At 44.4% G+C, this 22,322-nt stretch overlaps 1 pseudogene; it reads right to left on the bottom strand.

The window, feature by feature from the left end:
• Window positions 1-1,510: 1,510 nt before the first annotated feature.
• Window positions 1,511-18,487, bottom strand: LOC119320825 (annotated as a pseudogene).
• Window positions 18,488-22,322: the final 3,835 nt, after the last annotated feature.

Consider the following 22,322-nt stretch of genomic DNA (forward strand, 5'->3'; position numbering starts at 1 on the left):
ATTTTCTACTAGGAATCCAATGGGAATTATTCTCATGACTTCTGTATGACTATTTTTTCTTTTTCTTTTTGTGGAACGACTTCTGTATGACTTGAGAAAACATCAGCTTCGCGCTTCGCCATTGTGGAAGTAAAATCATCTTAGCATTACTAGGAAAAACCAACATTGAAAAAGAAAACAATACTCCCTCCGATCCAAAATAAGTGTTGTGGTTTTAGTTCACCACGACACTTATTTTGCATCGGAGGGAGTACATAATTTGTAGCGTACTATCACACATTTGACCTTAATTTTCAGCAGTTTTTTGCTACATTTGATCTAAGTAGAAGCAAACAGAACAATGGGCATATGAGGGGCTCGTGGTCTTATGGAGTAGAAATGAAGGGGCATTTGGTTTCTAGCTCATAGGCATACTTTTTAGCAATGCAAGACCCAGCTAGACACTAACAAATCAAAGCAAGGGATCATGTCGTCTTATTAACTAAAATTTGCTTAGATCCAAAATAACTGCCATTTTGTTTGTACTCTTCACAGCATCAAGCAATAATTTCAACACTACACCAAAGATAATATGCTAGTGAAACTAAAAAGATCTTATGAGGGATGAAGCAGTTTTATGTGACGACTCTAGTCATGATTATGAAGTGCTATTAAACATCCATGGTGCCAAAATTGAAGAACTGAACTCCAGATAAAGCACGGCCAATGTATGTCGGACCGACCAAATTATTTAAGTGGCTAATTAATGGCCAATTACATATATATGCAAGTTTAGCGGACAATGAGTGACGCGCTGAGAAAATGTTTAACAAAACCTCCTGAAACTATGACAATTGCCCAAAACTATACTACTACAATAACTCCAAGCAAAACGATGATTAGCAGTATAAGATTTAACAAAACCGCCTACAGTAACCACCTTCCAGGGGTGAACAATCATTAGTTCACTACTAGGTATCACAGTGACCCAAAATAAGCAGCAATGTAAAATGGCATACCTATACAACGGTATAAATAAAGGAAATCTGAAACCAGATACGTGGGTATTGTTCGCTATCAATTACTTATTTACTTGTGTAGACAGGACAACATGCAAATCACACTAGGACTTGATAGACCCATAACCACAGGAAAAAAAATGTAGAAGGCAGCCGCGACAAGTAAAACAAAAACAAAAATATAACCATAAAGCACAACAAGGGTTAGTGCTTCATTTGCTACTACTTAGTATAACAACATTCTCATTTCCAAGCAGGCACAAACATGAGCACAATATAGAAAGAGGAAGGTCCTAAGCCATTATTCATCGGAGGGGCTAGAGGGAGAAGAACCCACACTACCAGAAGAAACTTGGGAGTACTAAGGAGGAGGTAAACTGAAAGCAAGGAAGCTGGATGGAACGGAGGGCAATCAAAGGAGCATATCCAGTAGAGGAGGTAGAACATCAGCTGGAGATAAGCTTACCTGCTCAACCAGCAGGTCAAATAGCATGCCCAACCGGACAATCATCTTACTTATCAACCAAAAGCTCAGCCCCATCGTGTCCAACATCAACACGTGTTCCTACAAACATAAAAAGTCAAACAACATGTCATGTGGGCAGAGAATATCGCTGCCACAACAAGGATAAGGTGAAGGAGCTCAAAGCTTGGTCCTCAAGTCAGTCCCCCTGATTTCCATATCAAGTATATTAGATTGTTACTGCACCATATCCATACGATACATCTGAAGCTTTCGCATTTACTAAGGCCCTGTTCGGTAATGGTCCGCTCCCGGAATCTGCGGAGCGGGTAAATGGCAACTCCACCATTTGACCTACAGCTCCGCCAACTCCGCTCCGGGAGCTGGGGAGCTGAGCGATGCCGAACAGCCCCTAACTCACTCTATAACGGGAGCCCTGCTCTGTAACCAATATCAGCGTCAAAGCCCCTCAAAAAAAATCAGCGATCAATAAACCAGAAACATGAATTTAGGCTCAAAACCCTAAGCACATGACGCCACGGCATTCCAACAAAGGATAAGTAGAAACGAGCACGTGTCAACTAGGTAATAGATAAATCCATTGTTGTAACAAATACTGGAACAAGACTCCAACTCAAAACCATGCTCTTGGTTTTAGTTGTTATTCCTATACTTCTAGTTCTTCACCATAACATAAAGAGAGCGATCAAACTGTAAATTTTAATTCCAATTCGACGATAAACCTCTATTGCTACCAGATCCACGACCTTGTGCAGTCTCCTTACTAATGTCTATCCTCTTCTGTTTCACGATTTGAAATGTTGTATCACTTTAAATCTAGCAAAGGGCCTACTTTCCTTAAGATTATCCAAGGCTTGCCACATGAAAAACTCTCTTTGTAATATTGTATTTTCACTATGATTTTAATCATGAACGGCCCAATGGCCAAATGACACCAACGTCTTTCAACGATATCCTAAACCAATAGCTTAAGTCCTCAACTCCTCATACTTTTTTGGTGGCTTCGTAGCAATGCATGTGCATTGTGCTGGTTTACTGAATATTCCCATAACAGCGTCAGCGTATACTCATTAATATCATAAAAATGAAGAACATGGACAATCATACTGTTAACTCGTCAGAATGGACAAGTTATCTAGAGCTATCCTGAAGCTCATATCGGAAAATAAATCTAATACTAATAAATCTTTATAACATGTTGGATCATGATTTAAATCATCTTTAAGTAAATTTTAGCACTAAAAGATGAAAATGAACTCCGCTTAGTGTTTCCTGGTACAAATAGACTTGCCACATGGAGGGCAATCCTACAAATGATAAATGAATAATTACTCATAATTTCAAACAAAGTGGTTATGTTTTATTCAAACTCTGTTAGAAATATCAGCAGAGGTAACATACAGAACAAAATAAATATAACTAAGCTTAAGCTTCAAAGGGCATTTGAGGATTATATCATCCTTCAATAGGCAGGAAATAAAATGGTTAAATTATTCTATAAAGGGATTTGCCAATCTTGTTAATCATTGTATATTTCTGGAATACATACACAGGTAAGCATTGTTTTATTATATGGATATTCATATAATAAGCCGGTGATGACAGTTTGCTAGTTTCGACTTAAACCGCAAAAATAATTAGAAGAAGCTAACAAACTGCAGCCCAGTGCCTGGCTACAGAACATAAAGAAAATGAAATACCAAAATATATTTTTGTTAATCAATCATAGTCATTACCTAAAAGACACCACACACATCAGAACAGAACACTACAGAACATCATCGATGTACATTGAAGAGGCCATGAAGCAGCAAACGAAACAAATGATATGGTGGTAATTCAAATTGTTGGCTTAACACGGAATGACTTGAGCATAATTTCATCAGCCAATTGTTGAATAATAATTTGTTTTTTTGTATCGACAATGTAATCCATGCTATTACCTGCAGTGTAGACACTTTCGAATGGACGATAGTGAGGACGGGTTATGGTGGTTTCAGCAAGCTTCTTGAAATCCAATGACTCGAGGTGGATCATGAAGATGCCATTAACTGTCCAAATTAACATGACATTATTCTGCTCAGCAAACCCTAGTATCGAAAGGGCTATGGGGCTTTTATCCTCCGACTTCAGGGAAAGTAGCTTGTCCAATTCAATAGTTCTTCCAAGCTCCCATGAAACAACACCGTCGCAAGCGGACTTCCTCTTCCATAACTGAGCGGTGTAGTCTGACGTTGACATGAAGAGGAAACCCAGCCCACCACCCTCAGCCCTCATAACCTGAAAGTAGTTGCCCTTGCCATACATATCGACTGGAACTCGTATCACAGCTAGGCTCTGCTTCTCCAAATCAAACTTGAGAATTCCCTCAAAATTCCCAGAAAACATCCAGTAAAGGGAATCTCCAACCAGCACAACATCAAGCTCATAAAGCATGGTGGGAGAACCGCTCACAACAGGCTAGTATGGAAGCGGTTGTAAGCAGTACAGAGCAGACGATCGGGAGGACCAAGTCTTCGGGTGGGACAAAGCAGAGTTAAACCATTGTGTGTTGGGCTGGGCAAGAGTGAGCGCGTGAGTGGGCCGTGGGCCTTGTAATGTGTCCGCAGTATATAAGCGGGCGTGTGCGTTGGGCAAAGACAAGTTTGAAATGAGAATATTCTGAATCTATTCTATCTTATCTCTTCCTGTCCACCGCTCGTCTCTAAGCTCTGTCCTCCCCTGCTGTTGTTGGGGAACATAGTAATTTCAAAAAATTTCCTACGCACACACAAGATCATGGTGATGGCATGGCAACGAGAGGGGAGAGTGTTGTCCACGTACCCTCGTAGACCGTAAGCGGAAGCGTTATGACAACGCGGTTGATGTAGTCGTACGTCTTCACGATCCGACCGATCCAAGCACCGAACGTACGGCACCTCCGAGTTCAGCACACGTTCAGCTCGATGACGATCCCCGGACTCCGATCCAGCAAAGTGTCGGGGATGAGTTCCGTCAGCACGACGGCGCGGTGACGATGATGATGCTCTACCGGCGCAGGGCTTCGCCAAAACTCCGCAACAATATGACCGAGGTGAAATATGGTGGAGGGGGGCACCGCACACGGGTAAGGAACGATCCGTAGATCAACTTGTGTGTCATGGGGTGCCCCCCTGCCCCCGTATATAAAGGAGCAAGGGAGGAGGAGGCCGGCCCTAGGAGGAGGGCGCGCCAAGGGGAGTCCTACTCCCACCGGGAGTAGGACTCCTTCTTTCCTAGTCCAACTAGGAGAAGGGGGGAAAGGAGGGAAGTGGAGAAGGAAGGGAGAGGGGGGCCGCGCCCCAAACCCTTTGTCCAATTCGGACTGGGCTTGGGAGGGGCGCGCGCCACCTCCTGGCTCCTTCCCACTAAGGCCCATTAAGGCCCAATACTCTTCCCCGTATTCCCGTAACTCCCCGGTACTCCGAAAAATACCCGAATCACTCGGAACCTTTCCGAACTCCGAATATAGTCATCCAATATATCGATCTTTACGTCTCGACCATTTCGATACTCCTCGTCATGTCCCCGGTCTCATCCGGGACTCCGAACTCCTTTGGTACATCAAAACTCATAAACTCATAATAAAAATGTCATCGAAACCTTAAGCGTGCGGACCCTACGGGTTCGAGAACTATGTAGACATGACCTAGAACTATTCTTGGTCAATAACGAATAGCGGAACCTGGATGCTCATATTGGCTCCTACATATTCTACGAAGATCTTTATCGGTCAAACCGCATAACAACATACGTTGTTCCCTTTGTCATCGGTATGTTACTTGCCCGAGATTCGATCGTCGGTATCCAATACCTAGTTCAATCTCATTACCGGAAAGTCTCTTTTCTCGTTACATAATGCATCATCCCGCAACTAACTCATTAGTCACATTGCTTGCAAGGCTTGTAGTGATGTGCATTACCGAGAGGGCCCAGAGATACCTCTCCGACAATCGGAGTGACAAAACCTAATCTCGAAATACGCCAACCCAACATGTACCTTTGGAGACACCTGTAGTACTCCTTTATAATCACCCAGTTACGTTGTGATGTTTGGTAGCACCCAAAGTGTTCCTCCGATAAACGGGAGTTGCATAATCTCATAGTTACAGGAACATGTATAATTCATGAAGAAAGCAATAGCAACATACTAAACGATCAAGTGCTAAGCTAACGGAATGGGTCATGTCAATCACATCATTCTCCTAATGATGTGATCCCGTTAATCAAATGACAACTCTTTTGTCTATGGTTAGGAAACATAACCATCTTTGATAAACGAGCTAGTCAAGTAGAGGCATACTAGTGACACTATGTTTGTCTATGTATTCACACATGTATTATGTTTCCGGTTAATACAATTCTAGCATGAATAATAAACATTTATCATGATATAAGGAAATAAATAATAACTTTATTATTGCCTCTAGGGCATATTTCCTTCAGTCTCCCACTTGCACTAGAGTCAATAATCTAGTTCACATCATCATGTGATTAAACACAAATATTCACATCTGTATGTGATTAATACCCATAGTACACATCGTCATGTGATCAACACCCAAAGGGTTTACTAGAGTCAATAATCTAGTTCACATCGCTATGTGATTAACAACCAAAGAGTACTAAGGTATGATCATGTTTTGCTCGTGAGAGAAGTTTAGTCAACGGGTCTGTCATATTACAGAGTCGTATGTATTTTGCAAATATTCTATGTCTACAATGCTTTGCATGGAGCTACTCTAGCTAATTGCTCCCACTTTCAATATGTATCCAGATTGAGACTTAGATCATCTGGATCGATGAAAAAGCTTGCACCGATCTAACTTTCTATGACGGGCTCTTTTATCACCTCCATAATCGAGAAGTATTTCCTTGGTCTTTACTAAGGATATTCTTGACCGCTGTCCAGTGATCTACTATTAGATCAAAATTGTATTCCTTTGCCAAACACAGAGCAAGGTATACAATAGGTCTGGTTCACAGCATAGCATACTTTATAGAACCTATGACTGAGGCATAGGGAATGACTTTTCATTCTCTTTCTATTTTCTGCCATAGTCGGGTTTTGAGTCTTACTCAACTTCACACCTTGCAACACAGGCAAGAACTCTTTCTTTGACTGTTCCATTTTGAACTACTTCAAAAAATTTATCAAGGTATGTATTCATTGAAAATTTATCAAGCGTCTTGATCTATCTATATAGATCTTGATGCTCAATGTGTAAGCAGCTTCACCGAGGTCTTTCTTTGAAAAACTCCTTTCAAACACTCCTTTATGCTTTCCAGAAAATTCTACATCATTTCCAGTTAATAATATGTCATTCACATATACTTATCAGAAATGCTATAGTGCTCCCACTCACTTTCTTGTAAATACAGGCTTCTCAAAAAGTCTGTATAAAACCATATGCTTTGATCAACTCATCAAAGCGTATATTCCAACTCCGAGAGGCTTGCACTAGTCCATAAATGGATCGCTGGAGCTTGCACACTTTGTTAGCACCTTTAGGATTGACAAAACCTTCTGGTTGCATCATATACAACTCTTCTTTAATAAATCTATTAAGGAATGCAGTTTTGACATCCATTTGCCAGATTTCATAAAATGTGGCAATTGCTAACATGATTCGGACAGACTTAAGCATCGATATGAGTGAGAAAATCTCATCGTATTCAACACCTTTGAACTTGTCGAAAACCTTTTGCAACAAGTCGAGATTTGTAGATAGTAACACTACTATCAGTGTCCGTCTTCCTCTTGAAGATCCATTTATTTAACATGGCTTGCTGATCATCGAGCAAGTCAACCAAAGTCCATACTTTGTTCTCATACATGGATCCTATCTCAGATTTTATGGCCTCAAGCCATTTCACGGAATCTGGGCTCATCATCGCTTCCTCATAGTTCGTAGGTTTATCATGGTCTAGTAACATGACTTTCAGAACAGAATTACTGTACCACTCTGGTGCGGACCATACTCTGGAAAACCTACGAGTTTCTGTAGTAACTTGATCCAAAGTTTCATGATCATCATCATTAACTTCCTCACTAATCGGTGTAGGCATCACTGGAACTGATTTCTGTGATGAACTACTTTCCAATTTGGGAGAAGGTACAATTACCTTATCAAGTTCTACTTTCCTCCCACTCACTTCTTTCGAGAGAAACTCCTTCTCTGGAAAGGATACATCTTAGCAATGAATAACTTGCCTTTGGATCTGTGATAGAAGGAGTACCCAACAGTTACTTTTGGGTATTCTATGAAGACACACTTCTCCGATTTGGGTTCGAGCTTATTAGGTTGAAACTTTTTCACATAAGCATCGCAGCCCCAAACTTTAAGAAACGAAAACTTTGGTTTCTTGCCTAAACCATAGTTCATAAGGCGTCATCTCAACGGATGTTGATGTTGCCCTATTTAAAGTGAATGCAGCTGTCTCTAATGCATAACCCCAAAACGATAGTAGTAAACCGATAAGAGACATCATAGATCGCACCATATCCAATAAAGTGCGGTTACGACGTTCGGACACACCATAACGTTGTGGTGTTCCAGGTGGCATGAGTTTGTGAAACTATTCCACATTGTTTTAATTGAAGACCAAACTCATAACTCAAATATTTTCCTCCACGATCAGATCGTAGAAACTTTATTTTCTTGTTACGATGATTCTCCACTTCACTCTGAAATTCTTTGAACTTTTCAAATGTTTCAGACTTGTGTTTCATTAAGAAGATATACTCATATCTGCTCAATTCATCTTGTGAAGGTCAGAAAATAACGATACTTGCCACGAGCATCAATACTCATTGGATCGCATACATCGGTATGTATTATTTCCAATAAGTCAGTAGCTCGTTCCATTGTTCCGGAGAACGGAGTTTTAGTCATCTTGCCCAAAAGGCACGGTTCGCAAGCATCAAATGATTCATAATCAAGTGATTCCAAAAACCCATCAGTATGGAGTTTCTTCATGCTCTTTACACCGATATGACCCAAACGGCAGTGCCATAAATAAGTTGCACTATCATTATTAACTTTTCATCTTTTGGCATCAATATTATGAACATGTGTATTACAACGATCGAGATCCAACAAACTATTTTCATTGGGTGTATGACCATCGAAGGTTTTATTCATGTAAACAGAACAACAATTATTCTTTGACTTTAAATGAATAACCGTATCGCAATAAACATGATCAAATCATATTCATGTACAACGCAAACGCCAAATAACATTTATTTAGGTTTAACACTAATCCCGAAAGTATAGGGAGTGTGCGATGATGATCATATCAATCTTGGAACCACTTCCAACACTCATCGTCACTTCCCCTTCAACTAGTCTCTGTTTATTCTGTAACTCCTGTTTCGAGTTACTAATCTTAGCAACCGAACAAGTATCAAATACTCTGGGGCTACTATAAACACTAGTAAGGCACACATCAATAACCTGTATATCAAATATACCCTTGTTCACTTTGCCATCCTTCTTATCCACCAAATATTCAGGGCATTTCCGCTTCCAGTGACCATTACCTTTGTAGTGTAAGCACTCAGTTTCAGGCTTTGGTTCAGCTTTGGGCTTCTTCGTGGGAGTGACAACTTTCTTGTCATTCTACTTGAAGTTCCCTTTCTTTCCCTTTGCCCTTTTCTTGAAACTAGTGATCTTGTCAACCATCAACACTTGATGCTCTTTCTTGATTTCTACCTTCATCGATTTCAACATCACGAAGAGCTCGGGAATCGTTTTTGTCATCCCTTGCATATTGTAGTTCATCACAAAGTTCTACTAACTTGGTGATGGTGACTAGAGAACTCTATCAATCACTATCTTATCTGGAAGATTAACTCCCACTTGATTCAAGCGATTGTAGTACCCAGACAATCTGAGCACATGCTCACTAGTTGAGCGATTCTCCTCCATCTTTTTAGTTATAGAACTTGTTGGAGACTTCATATCTCTCAACTCGGGTATTTTCTTAAAATATTAACTTCAACTCCTGGAACATCTCATATGGTCCATGACGTTCAAAACGTCTTTGAAGTCCCGATTCTAAGCCATTAAGCATGGTGCACTAAACTATCAAGTATTCATCATATTGAGCTAGCCAAATGTTCATAACGTTTGCATCTGCTCCTGCAATAGGTCTGTCACCTAGCGGTGCATTAAGGACATAATTCTTCTGTGCAGCAATGAGGATAAACTTCAGAGCACAGATCCAATCCGCATCATTGCTACTAACATCTTTCAACACAATTTTCTCTAGGAACATATAAAAATAAACATATGAAAGCAACAACGCGAGCTATTGATCTATAACATAATTTGCAAAATACTACCAGGACTAAGTTCATGATAAATTTAAGTTCAATTAATCATATTACTTAAGAACTCCCACTTAGACAGACATCTCTCTAATCCTCTAAGTGATTACGTGATCCATATCAACTACACCATGTCCGATCATCACATGAGATGGAGTAGTTTCAATGGTGAACATCACTATGTTGATCATATCTACTATATGATTCACGTTCGACCTTTCGGTCTCCGTGTTCCGAGGCCATATCTGTATATGCTAGGCTCATCAAGTTTAACCTGAGTATTCCGTGTGTGCAACTGTTTTGCACCCGTTGTATTTGAACGTAGAGCCTATCACACCCGATCATCACGTGGTGTCTCAGCACGAAGAACTTTCGCAACGGTGCATACTCAGGGAGAACACTTCTTGATAATTAGTGAGAGATCATCTTAAAATGCTACCGTCAATCAAAGCAAGATAAGATGCATAAAGGATAAACATCACATGCAATCAATATAAGTGATATGATATGGCCATCATCATCTTGTGCTTGTGATCTCCATCTTCGAAGCACCGTCATGATCACCATCGTCACCGGCGCGACACCTTGATCTCCATCATAGCATCGTTGTCGTTACGCCATCTATTGCTTCTATGACTATCGCTACCGCTTAGTGATAAAGTAAAGCAATTACAGGGCGTTTGCATTTCATACAATAAAGCGACAACCTTATGGCTCCTGCCAGTTGCCGATAACTTCGGTTACAAAACATGATCATCTCATACAATAAAATATAACATCACGTCTTGACCATATCACATCACAGCATGCCCTGCAAAAACAAGTTAGACGTCCTCTACTTTGTTGTTGCAAATTTTACGTGGCTGCTACGGGCTTAGCAAGAACCGTTCTTACCTACGCATCAAAACCACAACGATAGTTCGTCAAGTTAGTGTTGTTTTAACCTTCGCAAGGACCGGGCGTAGCCACACTCGGTTCAGCTAAAGTGAGAGAGACAGATACCCGCCAGTCACCTTTAAGCACGAGTGCTCGTAACGGTGAAACCAGTCTCGCGTAAGCATACGCGTAATGTCGGTCCGGGCCGCTTCATCTCACAATACCGCTGAGCCAAAGTATGACATGCTGGTAAGTAGTATGACTTGTATCGCCCACAACTCACTTGTGTTCTACTCGTGCATATAACATCAACGCATAAAACCTAGGCTCGGATGCCACTGTTGGGGAACGTAGTAATTTCAAAAAAATTCCTGCGCACACACAAGATCATGGTGATGGCATGGCAACGAGAGGGGAGAGTGTTGTCCACATACCCTCGTAGACCGTAAGCGGAAGCGTTATGACAACGTGGTTGATGTAGTCGTACGTCTTCATGATCCGACCGATCCAAGCACCGAACGTACGACACCTCCGAGTTCAGCACACGTTCAGCTCGATGACGATCCCCGGACTCCGATCCAGCAAAGTGTCGGGGATGAGTTCCGTCAGCACGACGGCGTGGTGACGATGATGATGCTCTACCGGCGCAGGGCTTCGCCTAAACTCTGCGACGATATGACCGAGGTGGAATATGGTGGAGGGGGGCACCGCACACGGCTAAGGAACGATCTGTAGATCGACTTGTGTGTCATGGGGTGCCCCCCTGCCCCCGTATATAAAGGAGCAAGGGAGGAGGAGGCCGGCCCTAGGAGGAGGGCGCGCCAAGGGGAGTCCTACTCCCACCGGGAGTAGGACTCCTTCTTTCCTATTCCAACTAGGAGAAGGGGGGAAAGGAGGGAAGTGGAGAAGGAAGGGAGAGGGGGGCCACACCCCAAACCCTTTGTCCAATTCGGACTGGGCTTGTGAGGGGCGCGCGCCACCTCCTGGCTCCTTCCCACTAAGGCCCATTAAGGCCCAATACTCTTCCCCGTATTCCCGTAACTCCCCGGTACTCCGAAAAATACCCGAATCACTCGGAACCTTTCCGAACTCCGAATATAGTCGTCCAATATATCAATCTTTACGTCTCGACCATTTCGAGACTCCTCGTCATGTCCCCGGTCTCATCCGGGACTCTGAACTCCTTCGGTACATCAAAAATCATAAACTCATAATAAAACTATCATCGAAACCTTAAGCGTGCGGACCCTACGGGTTCGAGAACTATGTAGACATAACCTAGAACTATTCTTGGTCAATAACCAATAGCGGAACCTGGATGCTCATATTGGCTCCTACATATTCTACGAAGATCTTTATCGGTCAAACCGCATAACAACATACGTTGTTCCCTTTGTCATCGGTATGTTACTTGCCCGAGATTCGATCGTCGGTATCCAATACCTAGTTCAATCTCTTTACCGGCAAGTCTCTTTTCTCGTGACATAATGCATCATCCCGCAACTAACTCATTAGTCACATTGCTTGCAAGGCTTGTAGTGATGTGCATTACCGAGAGGGCCCAGAGATACCTCTCCGACAATCGGAGTGACAAAACCTAATCTCGAAATACGCCAACCCAACATGTACCTTTGGAGACACCTGTAGTACTCCTTTATAATCATCCAGTTACGTTGTGATGTTTGGTAGCATCCAAAGTGTTCCTCCGGTATACGGGAGTTGCATAATCTCATAGTTACAGGAACATGTATAAGTCATGAAGAAAGCAATAGCAACATACTAAACGATCAAGTGCTAAGCTAACAGAATGGGTCATGTCAATCACATCATTCTCCTAATGATGTGATCCCGTTAATCAAATGACAACTCTTTTGTCTATGGTAGAGGCATACTAGTGACACTATGTTTGTCTATATATTCACACATGTATTATGTTTCCGGTTAATACAATTCTAGCATTAATAATAAACATTTATCATGATATAAGGAAATAAATAATAACTTTATTATTGCCTCTAGGGCATATTTCCTTCAGCTATCTCTCTCTCTCTCTGCTGATCACCGTCGACTCCGGCCACCGTAGGGCCGTGACAGTTGGTATCAGAGCCATCGCTCCAGCGGGCCTGTGGGGGCAGCGTCTCGCCACGCCACCGCGCTGCAATTTTTTTCCCTGAGTCGTACCTGGCAAATCCGAGGCAACGGTAGCGGATCACCCTAGGGTTCGATATGCGTAATTCCTGACTTGAGGTGGGTTGATTCGGAGGAAAACCAGCGACCACGACGACATTCAAGCCCAACCCGCAGTCGTGTTTTTTGGCGGACGAGATGGAAGCGTTCCAGGAGCAGATGCTGCAGGAGTTCGCCGCGTTGCGGGCCGCGCAGAGCAAGCTGGATGCGGTCGATGGGATCTGCGCTCAGCTGGAGGCTCTCGACGCGAAGCTCTCGGAGCAAACAGCGCGGCTGGACCAGGTACAAGTCAAGGTCAATGTCTCCTGTGATACGTTGGGGCAGGTGCAGCAGAACCAGAGTCTTGCCGTTCAGATGCACAAGCGGCAGGATACTGCGGAAGCGTCGTCTCCAACCGCATCAGAGGTCTCCAACAACATTCTGGGGGCGGGACCCAAGTTACCTGGGCGTCCTCCACCACGTCCTATTCAGGTGACTGACACCACGCCTGAGTTTCAATAACCCGGGGCTCCGATCGGTGACGAAAACTCCAACAAGCGGCAATGGATGCCAAAAATGGATTTCCCGCAATTTGATGGTACCGAGGTCCGGATCTGGTTGGACAAGTGTGAGGCATTTTTCAGATTGTATAACATTCCAGACAGCTTCAAAGTTACTTCTGCTTCTCTGTACTTATCTGACAACGCAGCTCATTGGTACCAGTCGTTCAAACAGACAGGTGCAGTTCACACATGGGAACAGTTTTGTGCTGCGGTGTTATTGGAGTTTGATGTGGATGTATACAGACTCAAGATGAAAGAACTGATGATGCTGAAGCAGTTGGGTACAGTGGATGAGTATAAGCAACAGTTTCTCCAATTGGTCTATACAGTAAGGCTCTATGAACCAACACTCAGTGAGACATTTCTAGTGACAAGGTTTATTATGGGCCTGAAGGATGAGCTGCGCTCTGCAGTGGAGTTTCAGATTCCTTACTCAGTACAAGTGGTAGCTCAATATACTGCTATTCAAGAAGACTTAGTTCTGCAACAGAAAAGCTACAAGCCAAGTTTCCCCAAACCTGCTTACACTAAGACTGACAACTGGTCAAGGTTAGCAATAGGGGAACTGTGGAAAGCAAAGCAGTTGAAAGAATATAGGCGTGCAAATGGTCTATGTTACAAGTGTGGGGATAAGTATGTGCCAGGCCATGTGTGCCATCAGCCAGTAGCAGTGAAAGGCCAGTTGAAAGCTGCTGAAGTTGTGGATCCTCATGAGATAATCTCCGATGCAGTCCTGGATGCTCTAATTACAGGAGAAACTGAGGAATGTGCTACTGTGTCAGCTGCAGCTTTGTCTGGGGCTACTCATCCTAAGACAGTCCAACTAAGAGCTTTAGTGGGTAACAAAGTGGTCCTGATTCTTGTTGATTCAGGCAGCACACACACATTTGTGGATCAGTCATTATTGAGCAAAATTGCTGTCACTCCAGAGAAATTAGAAAGACCAATGCCTGTGAAAGTAGCAAATGGCCACTTAATAAATTGTGTGGAAAAAGTACCTAAACCGACCTGGTGGATTCAGGGACACAACTTCTGCAGTTCTATGCAAGTATTACCCCTGGGAGGACATGATATCATATTGGGAATGGATTGGTTAGAACAATGGGGAGTGATGAAGTGTCATTGGGCTGACAAGTGGATCCAGTTTCAATATCAAGGTCAAGAAGTTAAGTTACAAGGGGTATTGCCAGTAAAACAAGAAAAATTTGAGGAAGTTTCTGCAGATCAATTGGCCAAGTGGGAAAAAGGGAATGAGGTGTGGGCAACTGCTCTACTCAACAGGATTGTAATGGCACCTATGTTGGAAACACCACCAGCTGTGCAGCAGGTGTTAGACAGGAACAAGGAAGTGTTCAGAGATCCAAAGACTTTACCTTCCCACAGAGCTTTTGATCACTCTATCAATTTACTGCCTGATACAGTGCCTGTTAACTATAGACCTTACAGATACTCACCTCTACAAAAGGATGAAATAGAGAAGCAGGTAAAGGAAATGTTGGGTGCTGGTTTAATAACACCTAGTATGAGCCCTTTTGCTGCTCCTGTGTTGTTGGTCAAAAAGAAAGATGGTACCTGGAGGTTCTGTGTAGACTATAGAAAGCTTAATGATGTAACTGTGAAGAACAAGTTTCCTATGCCAGTTATTGATGAGATACTGGATGAATTAGGAGGAAGGAAATGGTTTTCCAAATTGGATCTAAAAGCTGCGTACCATCAGATAAGAATGAAAGAAGAATATGAGTTCAAAACAGCCTTCAAGACACACCATGGACAGTTTCAGTTCAGAGTGATGCCCTTTGGTCTAGCTACTGCACCAGGTACATTCCAATGTGTGATGAATTTCCTGTTTGCAGGACCTAACAGGAAGTTTGTGTTGGTATTCATGGATGACATCTTGATATTTAGTTTCACATTGGAAGAGCATTTGGAGCACCTGCAGTCTGTTTTTGATATACTCAAAGCAAATCAGTTGTGTGTCAAGGAATCTAAATGTGTGTTTGCTTAGAATTCTCTGGAATATTTGGGACATATCATTTCTGACCAAGGTGTGGCAACAGATCCTGCAAAAACTAAGGCAATGCTGCAGTGGCCTGTGCCAACTAATGTTACCGAGTTGAGAGGGTTTTTGGGTCTGACAAGATATTACAGGAAGTTTGTAAGAAATTATGGCATATTGGCCAGACCTCTCACTACCCTTCTCAAGAAGCAATCATTTGTATGGACAGAGACAGCCCAACAAGCTTTCCATCTGCTCAAACAAGCTATGGTCAACACACCAGTGTTAGCTCTGCCTGATTTCAACAAGACATTCACTGTGGAAACAGATGCTTGCAACACAGGTGTGGGGGCAGTGCTGTCACAAGAGGGCCATCTAGTGGCCTTTTACAACAAAGCACTGGGAGTCAACAATCAAAAAAAGTCCATATATGAAAAGGAATTCTTGGCAATTATGATGGCAATTGACAGGTGGAGATCTTACTTGTCTAGAGCCCCTTTGTGATCAAAACTGACCACCAGAGTTTGTGCCACTTGGGATATCAAAATTTGACTTCAGATTTGCAAAGAAAAGCAATGACCAAGTTAGTGGGATTACAGTTTAATATCCAGTACAAGAAAGGGGTTGAAAATTCAGCTGCTGATGCTCTATCTAGAGTGGCCCATCTGTTTCAAGTACAACATGTATCCACCAGCAAGCCAGTGTGGGTGCAAGAAATATTGAATTCATATTCAGTGGATCCTGTAGCTTCTGCAATGCTGCAAAAGTTGGCAATAGACCCAAAGGCTTGCCCGGGATTTCAGTTGCAAGAGGGTTTGATTAAACAAGATCACATAATTTGGGTAGCAGCTAACACAGGTCTTCAAACTAAGTTGATACAGGCTTTCCATTCCAACCCTGTAGGGGGACACTCTGGCATCCTGTCCACATATCACAGAGTGAAGCAACTCTTCTGTTGGCAGGGATTAAAGGAAGCTGTAGAGAACTTTGTGAAACAATGTGACACTTGTCAACAAGCCAAACATGAATTATGCAAAAAACCTGGCTTACTGCAGCCTCTTCCAGTACCTGACAGCCCATGGCAAGAGATCAGTATGGATTTCATTGAAGGTTTACCCAAGTCAGAAGGATACAGTGCAATATTAGTAGTGGTTGATCGCTTTACTAAAGTAAGTCATTTCCTGCCTCTAAAGCATCCATTCACAGCTGCTTCTGTGGCCAAGGTTTTCCTGAACAACATCGTCAGACTGCATGGTTTGCCACTGGCTATAGTGTCTGACAGAGACAAGATCTTTACTAGCTCATTCTGGAAGGAGCTGTTTCGTGTATGGGGAACTGAGTTGCAAATGAGCACAACGTATCACCCACAAACGGATGGTCAAACGGAGCGCGTAAACCAGTGCTTGGAAATGTATCTTCGATGTGCAGTACATGATTCTCCAAAGAAGTGGGCGGCGTGGTTGCCACAAGCAGAGTTTTGGTACAACACCTCATATCACTCCTCCTTGGGCTGTACACCGTATCAAGTGCTCTACGGACATGCCCCCAATATGGGCCAATTGTGGGGACAAGCTACATCTCAAAATTCAGACGTACAAACTTGGCTGGCCTCTCACACTGAACACAACGCTGCTCTGAAGGAACATCTGTCGAGAGCTCAGTCCAAGTACAAACAGTTTGCAGATCGCAAACGGTCTGACAGAGAATTTGCGGTGGGTGAAATGGTCTACTTAAGATTACAGCCATGTGCTCAATCTACGGTGGTAAATCGTCCGTGTCACAAGCTTGCTCTCAAATACTTTGGCCCTTACAAAATTCTGGACAAGGTGGGAAATGCAGCATATCGTTTGGAGTTACCTAGAGGGAGCCAAGTACACCCAGTCTTCCATGCCTCACAGCTAAAGGGACACATTCCAGATCACACCCCAGTGTTCACCTCTTTACCAGTACCAGTGGATCTATCACTGCCAGGTGTGGTGCCTGAGGAAATTCTTGATCGACGGCTGGTTAAGAAGAAGAACGCAGCACACTTACAGATCCTGGTGAAGTGGGCGACGCTGCCTGCTGCATCCGCAACCTGGGAGGATTACAACATTCTCAAGTTGAAGTTTCCAAATGCACCAGTTTGGGGACAACCTGGTTCTCTAGGGGACGGTACTGTAAGCAGTCCAGAGAAGACGATCAGGAGGACTAAGTCTTCGGGCGGGACAAAGCAGAGTTAAACCGTTGTGTGTTGGGCTGGGCAAGAGTGAGCATGTGAGTGGGCCGTGGGCCTTGTAACGTGTCCGCAATATATAAGCGGGCGTGTGCATTGGGCGAAGACAAGTTTGAAATGAGAATATTCTGAATCTATTCTATCTTATCTCTTCCTGTCCACTGCTCGTCTCTAAGCTCTGTCCTCCCCTACTGTCTCTCTCTCTCTCTCTGCTCATCGCCGTCGACTCCAGCCACTGTAGGGCCGTGATAGCGGTGTTGAGATACGGTCTCCCCACAAGCCGGTCTTTGACGAGTAGCAGTCTCATGTGTATGTTGCTCGTCATCCGAATGTGTAACTACCAAGACCACCTGGAAGTGTTCGTCTCCGGTGGTGTGAAGCACCGCCCTGTGCGTCCTCTCGAACCCTGGGGGAACGGCAATGCGGTGCTGGTCTGCGGTGACGGGGTCCCACACCACGACCTGGAAACGCTTCATAGGCCAGAAGAGTAGGAGGCCATGGCGGCACCCAAGGGAAAAGCGGTAATCATCAACGTCGAAAAGCAAGGAGAAGCGCCCGGGAGGGACTTGATTGGGGGCATCCAGAGTAGGTAGGAAGGACAGATCATTGTACTTGTCAAAGAAACCGAGGAGAGGGGCGTTGCAGCGGTGGCGGAGGCGGAAGCGGCGGCAGAAGCCGGGATCGGAGATGAGGCTGCGCTAGAGCTTGCAGACGAGGGACGCGCGCGGGAGGGAGGAGGGCTGCAGGGACAGGCGGAGCAGGATCTCGGAAAGCAGGTCGTCGTCTTCCAGCGGCGCGGCCACCGGCGAGCGGACGTGGCGGCGGCGGCTGCACATCTCGCGTGGGGAATGGGCGAATGGCAGTGGACTCGAACCAGCACGCAAGATTTCCTTTTTGAGGGGTCGCAAGATTTTTTTTTGAGGCGCCGCAAGGATAAAACTGTCGCTGGCAATGAGGGCCCTGTGAGTTCATTTTGTCCTGATGGTTCGAGAGCCCATGGCCCATGGCTACACAAACATTGAAGCCCATGAGTTGCCTTTTGTTTTTAATTTTTGCAAGGCAAACTCTACCAGAAGTTCAGAAACCCCTAAATAAAACTAGGGACACGTTTGGTTGCTTGTATATGTGCCAATCAGACCCACACGGGATGTAAATCAGCTGTTTAGTTGCATGGGTTGTACCCACAAAGTAGTCCCGGGCCAGGCTCGCGAGCTACTACCGAATCGACAGTTTCTTCATAGCCAGGCTGAGCGCGGCCACGCGTGGCTCCTCGCTACACGCCTTAGGACGCGCGGGAGATGTGACGGGACGTCTCATAACTCCCCTCCCTCTTATGTCATCGCCCACACCCTTTCACACCACTCCCCCTCACTCTCCTCTCACCGTCGGCCCCTTATTCTCCTCTCCTCCGATGAGTCTCCCTCTGTCACGCCATCTGCTAACCCCCATCAGCGCCGGCAACAACCGCAACCACGAGCAGTGGGTTGCTGGCTTGGCGAACTCCAGGGTCGATCTGGTGCGGGCTTTGCACACGCCCTCCCCTATCTGCACCAGGCCGCCTTGTCTGGTCAATCCGGTGCCGACAGCTCCGGCTCCGCTGCCGTTACCAAACCTCGAGGTCCTGGGTTCGGTGGCACCGTTGACGGGGGTCGGCAATGCGACGCTGCACGGAACCCCTATGCTTGGGGGGGGACCCCTCGAAGGGTTTGCCCTGGGTATCTGCAGGCCCATGGACGACGCCAAGTCGCCGACCTCCTCCTCCTCGACCGCGCGCATGGGCAGCAGCACTGGGGCAATGCCGACGGCCGTTAGCATTGGCGGCTCCTCCTCGCTTGCCATCTTCTTCCCGTCGGGGTTTTCTCCCAGGCTGGCATACGCTCCAACTCCACCGGCTCCGGTAAGAACAATCCCTCTGCTCGTCGATTTCTAGGTTAGGGTTTTTTCGTCATTAGCATGTTCCAGTGAGATGTGAATGGATTCCTTCCTGTGCGGTACTGTTCATAAGCGGTGAGATGTGGTTCAATTTGATTGGAATCGAATCGATTCCTTATTGTGCGGTATTGTTCATAGGCAGGGTAGTGTTCTTGCTTGTTTTGTGTTTCATGTGCATGCCTAGTATAGTGTTCATAGACATGCTAGATTGGATTGTGCTTAGTGCGGATGATGTAGAAGGTGTTCTTGGGCACGGTAGGTACGTGTTTTTATTGATGTTCATGCCTATTAGTGATCATAGGCATGCAAGATTGGTGTGTGCATAGTGCTTATGATGTACAATCTGTTACTGGACATGGTAGATTGTGTTTGATGTTCACCATTAGTGATGATGTGCGGCGCAGCCGGCGAGCAGACGTGGCGGCGGCTGCTGCACATCTCGCGTGGGGAATGGGCGAATGGTGACGGTGAAGAGAAGGGCCCTGTGAGTTCATTTTGTTCTGATGGTTCGAGAGCCCATGGCCCATGGCTACACATACATTGAAGCCCATGACTTGCCTTTTGTTTTTTATTTTTACAAAGGCAAACTCTACCAGAAGTTGAGAAACCCTAAAAAAAACTAGAAGTTCAGAACAGGGTTTGCCACACAATTGAGTCCAATCACAAGGGCACTTGCCTCTGCTTGCTCTGCATCTTCACATGCCTGAATATGACAACCTACAGAAAATACCACCGATCCCGCTCTATCGCAAGCGACCGCCCCTGCCCACGCCGATCCCAAAGCTGAAACAAAAGAAGCATCGACGTTCAGTTTAATGCAAGCTCCTTGGGGTCTGGACCAGTGATATTTTGGTTGTATATTCCTATCTGGTGACTACCAGGGACGAAGCTAGAAAAAAGCTTGATGGGGTCATCCATGGCAATGAGGTCATCTTCTATAAATCAACAGTGATTGCTACTAAGATAATGAAGGATTTAGTAATTCCATTGGGGTCAATTGACCCCAATGCCTACATGCCAGCTCCGTCCCTGGAGACGACTGTATCTCAGTAACCTGCAGGAGTTTTTTCCCTTTGATATCACATTTAGCTGGGACTTGAGAGTTCAATGTTTCCCAGTAATTCTTCAGGAAAAGGACCAAGTCCGAGATCTTTGCTTCCCCTTTATTATGTACAATATCCTCCCTAAGATGCCATGACCGCCAGAGAACCAGTAGCAGTTTTTCTCGCATGTGTCCAGGGCATTGGCTTAAAGCATTTAATAGCCAACCGGATTAGGTTCAGCAAGTACTGATTCTTTTGGTAATGCCCAAAGTTCTCTTATCTTTTCTCTAAGAGCTCTAGCCTTGGTGCAGTTGACAACAACATGGTGATCATCCTCTTTCTCTATGCCACATATATTACATATGCCATCAATTTCCAGGGTCCTCCTTCTTTTGTTTTCCTTTGTGGGGAGTGAATCTGTGGCAATTCTCCAGGCAACAATACGAACTTTCTGAGGGACATGAGCTTTCCAGATTAAATTCCATAGATTTTCCCTTCCATTATTGATGCTATGAGATGAACCAGCTGTTTCTTCCCGTTGCTTCAAATTCATACCCAACCTATAAGCACTTCTTACCATGAAGATGCCATTTTTCTCATAGTTCCAAGCTAGATGGTCTTCAGTCTCATTGAGAGGAATCTTTATTTTGCATATTTCCTCAGCGTCAAAATTATGGAATAGCTGGTGGATAAGGGAAATATTCCACTCCCTTGCTTGTGGCAACATGAGCTGGTTAACCCATCTGATTCGGCTCCAGGTCTTAAGAGATAGAACCTTGAGTCCAAATTGCCTTGGGATCCAATTATCCCTAAGTATTTGGATACTATTCCCATTTCCAACTCTCCAAACAACACCTTTCTTTAAGAGTTCTATGCCAAATAAAATCCCTCTCCACACAGGCGATGCATCAGACGCGAAGACCGTGTCTAGTAGATTGCCATTCAGATAATATTTTGACTTCAGAATCCGAGCACACAAACCCTCTGGTCTTTGAACTAAGCGCCATGCTTGCTTAGCCAGCAAGGCCTGGTTGAAAACCTGCATGTCTCGAAATCCCAGGCCTCCATGACATTTTGGTTGTGTCATTTTCTCCCATGACATCCAGTGAACTCTTCTTTTATTTTGCTCATCACCCCACCAAAAATCACGCACCATTTTCTCATATTGCTCACAAAATTCCACACTCATCTTGAACATACTCATGGTATAAGTCGGCAATGCTTGAATAACTGATTTGATCAAAACATCTTTAGAGCCATGGGACATAAATCTTTCAACCCAATTAGTAAGCCTTTTAGTGAAGTGCTCAAAGATAGGTTAAAATTGGGACCTCTTCATGCGCCCCTTAGGAGTGGGCAAACCCAAATACCTCTCCTCAAAAGTGACTCTATCCAGAATCTGCTTAATTTCATTCTAGACCTGCACAGGACAAGCTCTGCTAAACAACATGGAACATTTACTTGGGCTTAACAGTTGGCCTGTCCCATGTTGAAATTTGTTGAGGGCATCCTTGATACTCCTTGCTTCAGCACTATCAGCTTTAAAGAAGAGAAGGCTATCATCTGCGAAAAGAAGATGGGAGATACCTGGACTCCCTCTCGCCACCCTCAAAGGGGTGATCTTACCAGCAGCACATTCAGCCTCGAGGGCACGTGATAGAGCTTCAGCCACAAACAAGAACAAATACGGACTTAA

The sequence above is a fragment of the Triticum dicoccoides genome, chromosome 6B (genome assembly GCF_002162155.2).
Source record: "Triticum dicoccoides isolate Atlit2015 ecotype Zavitan chromosome 6B, WEW_v2.0, whole genome shotgun sequence".
NCBI classification, from domain to species: domain Eukaryota; kingdom Viridiplantae; phylum Streptophyta; class Magnoliopsida; order Poales; family Poaceae; genus Triticum; species Triticum dicoccoides.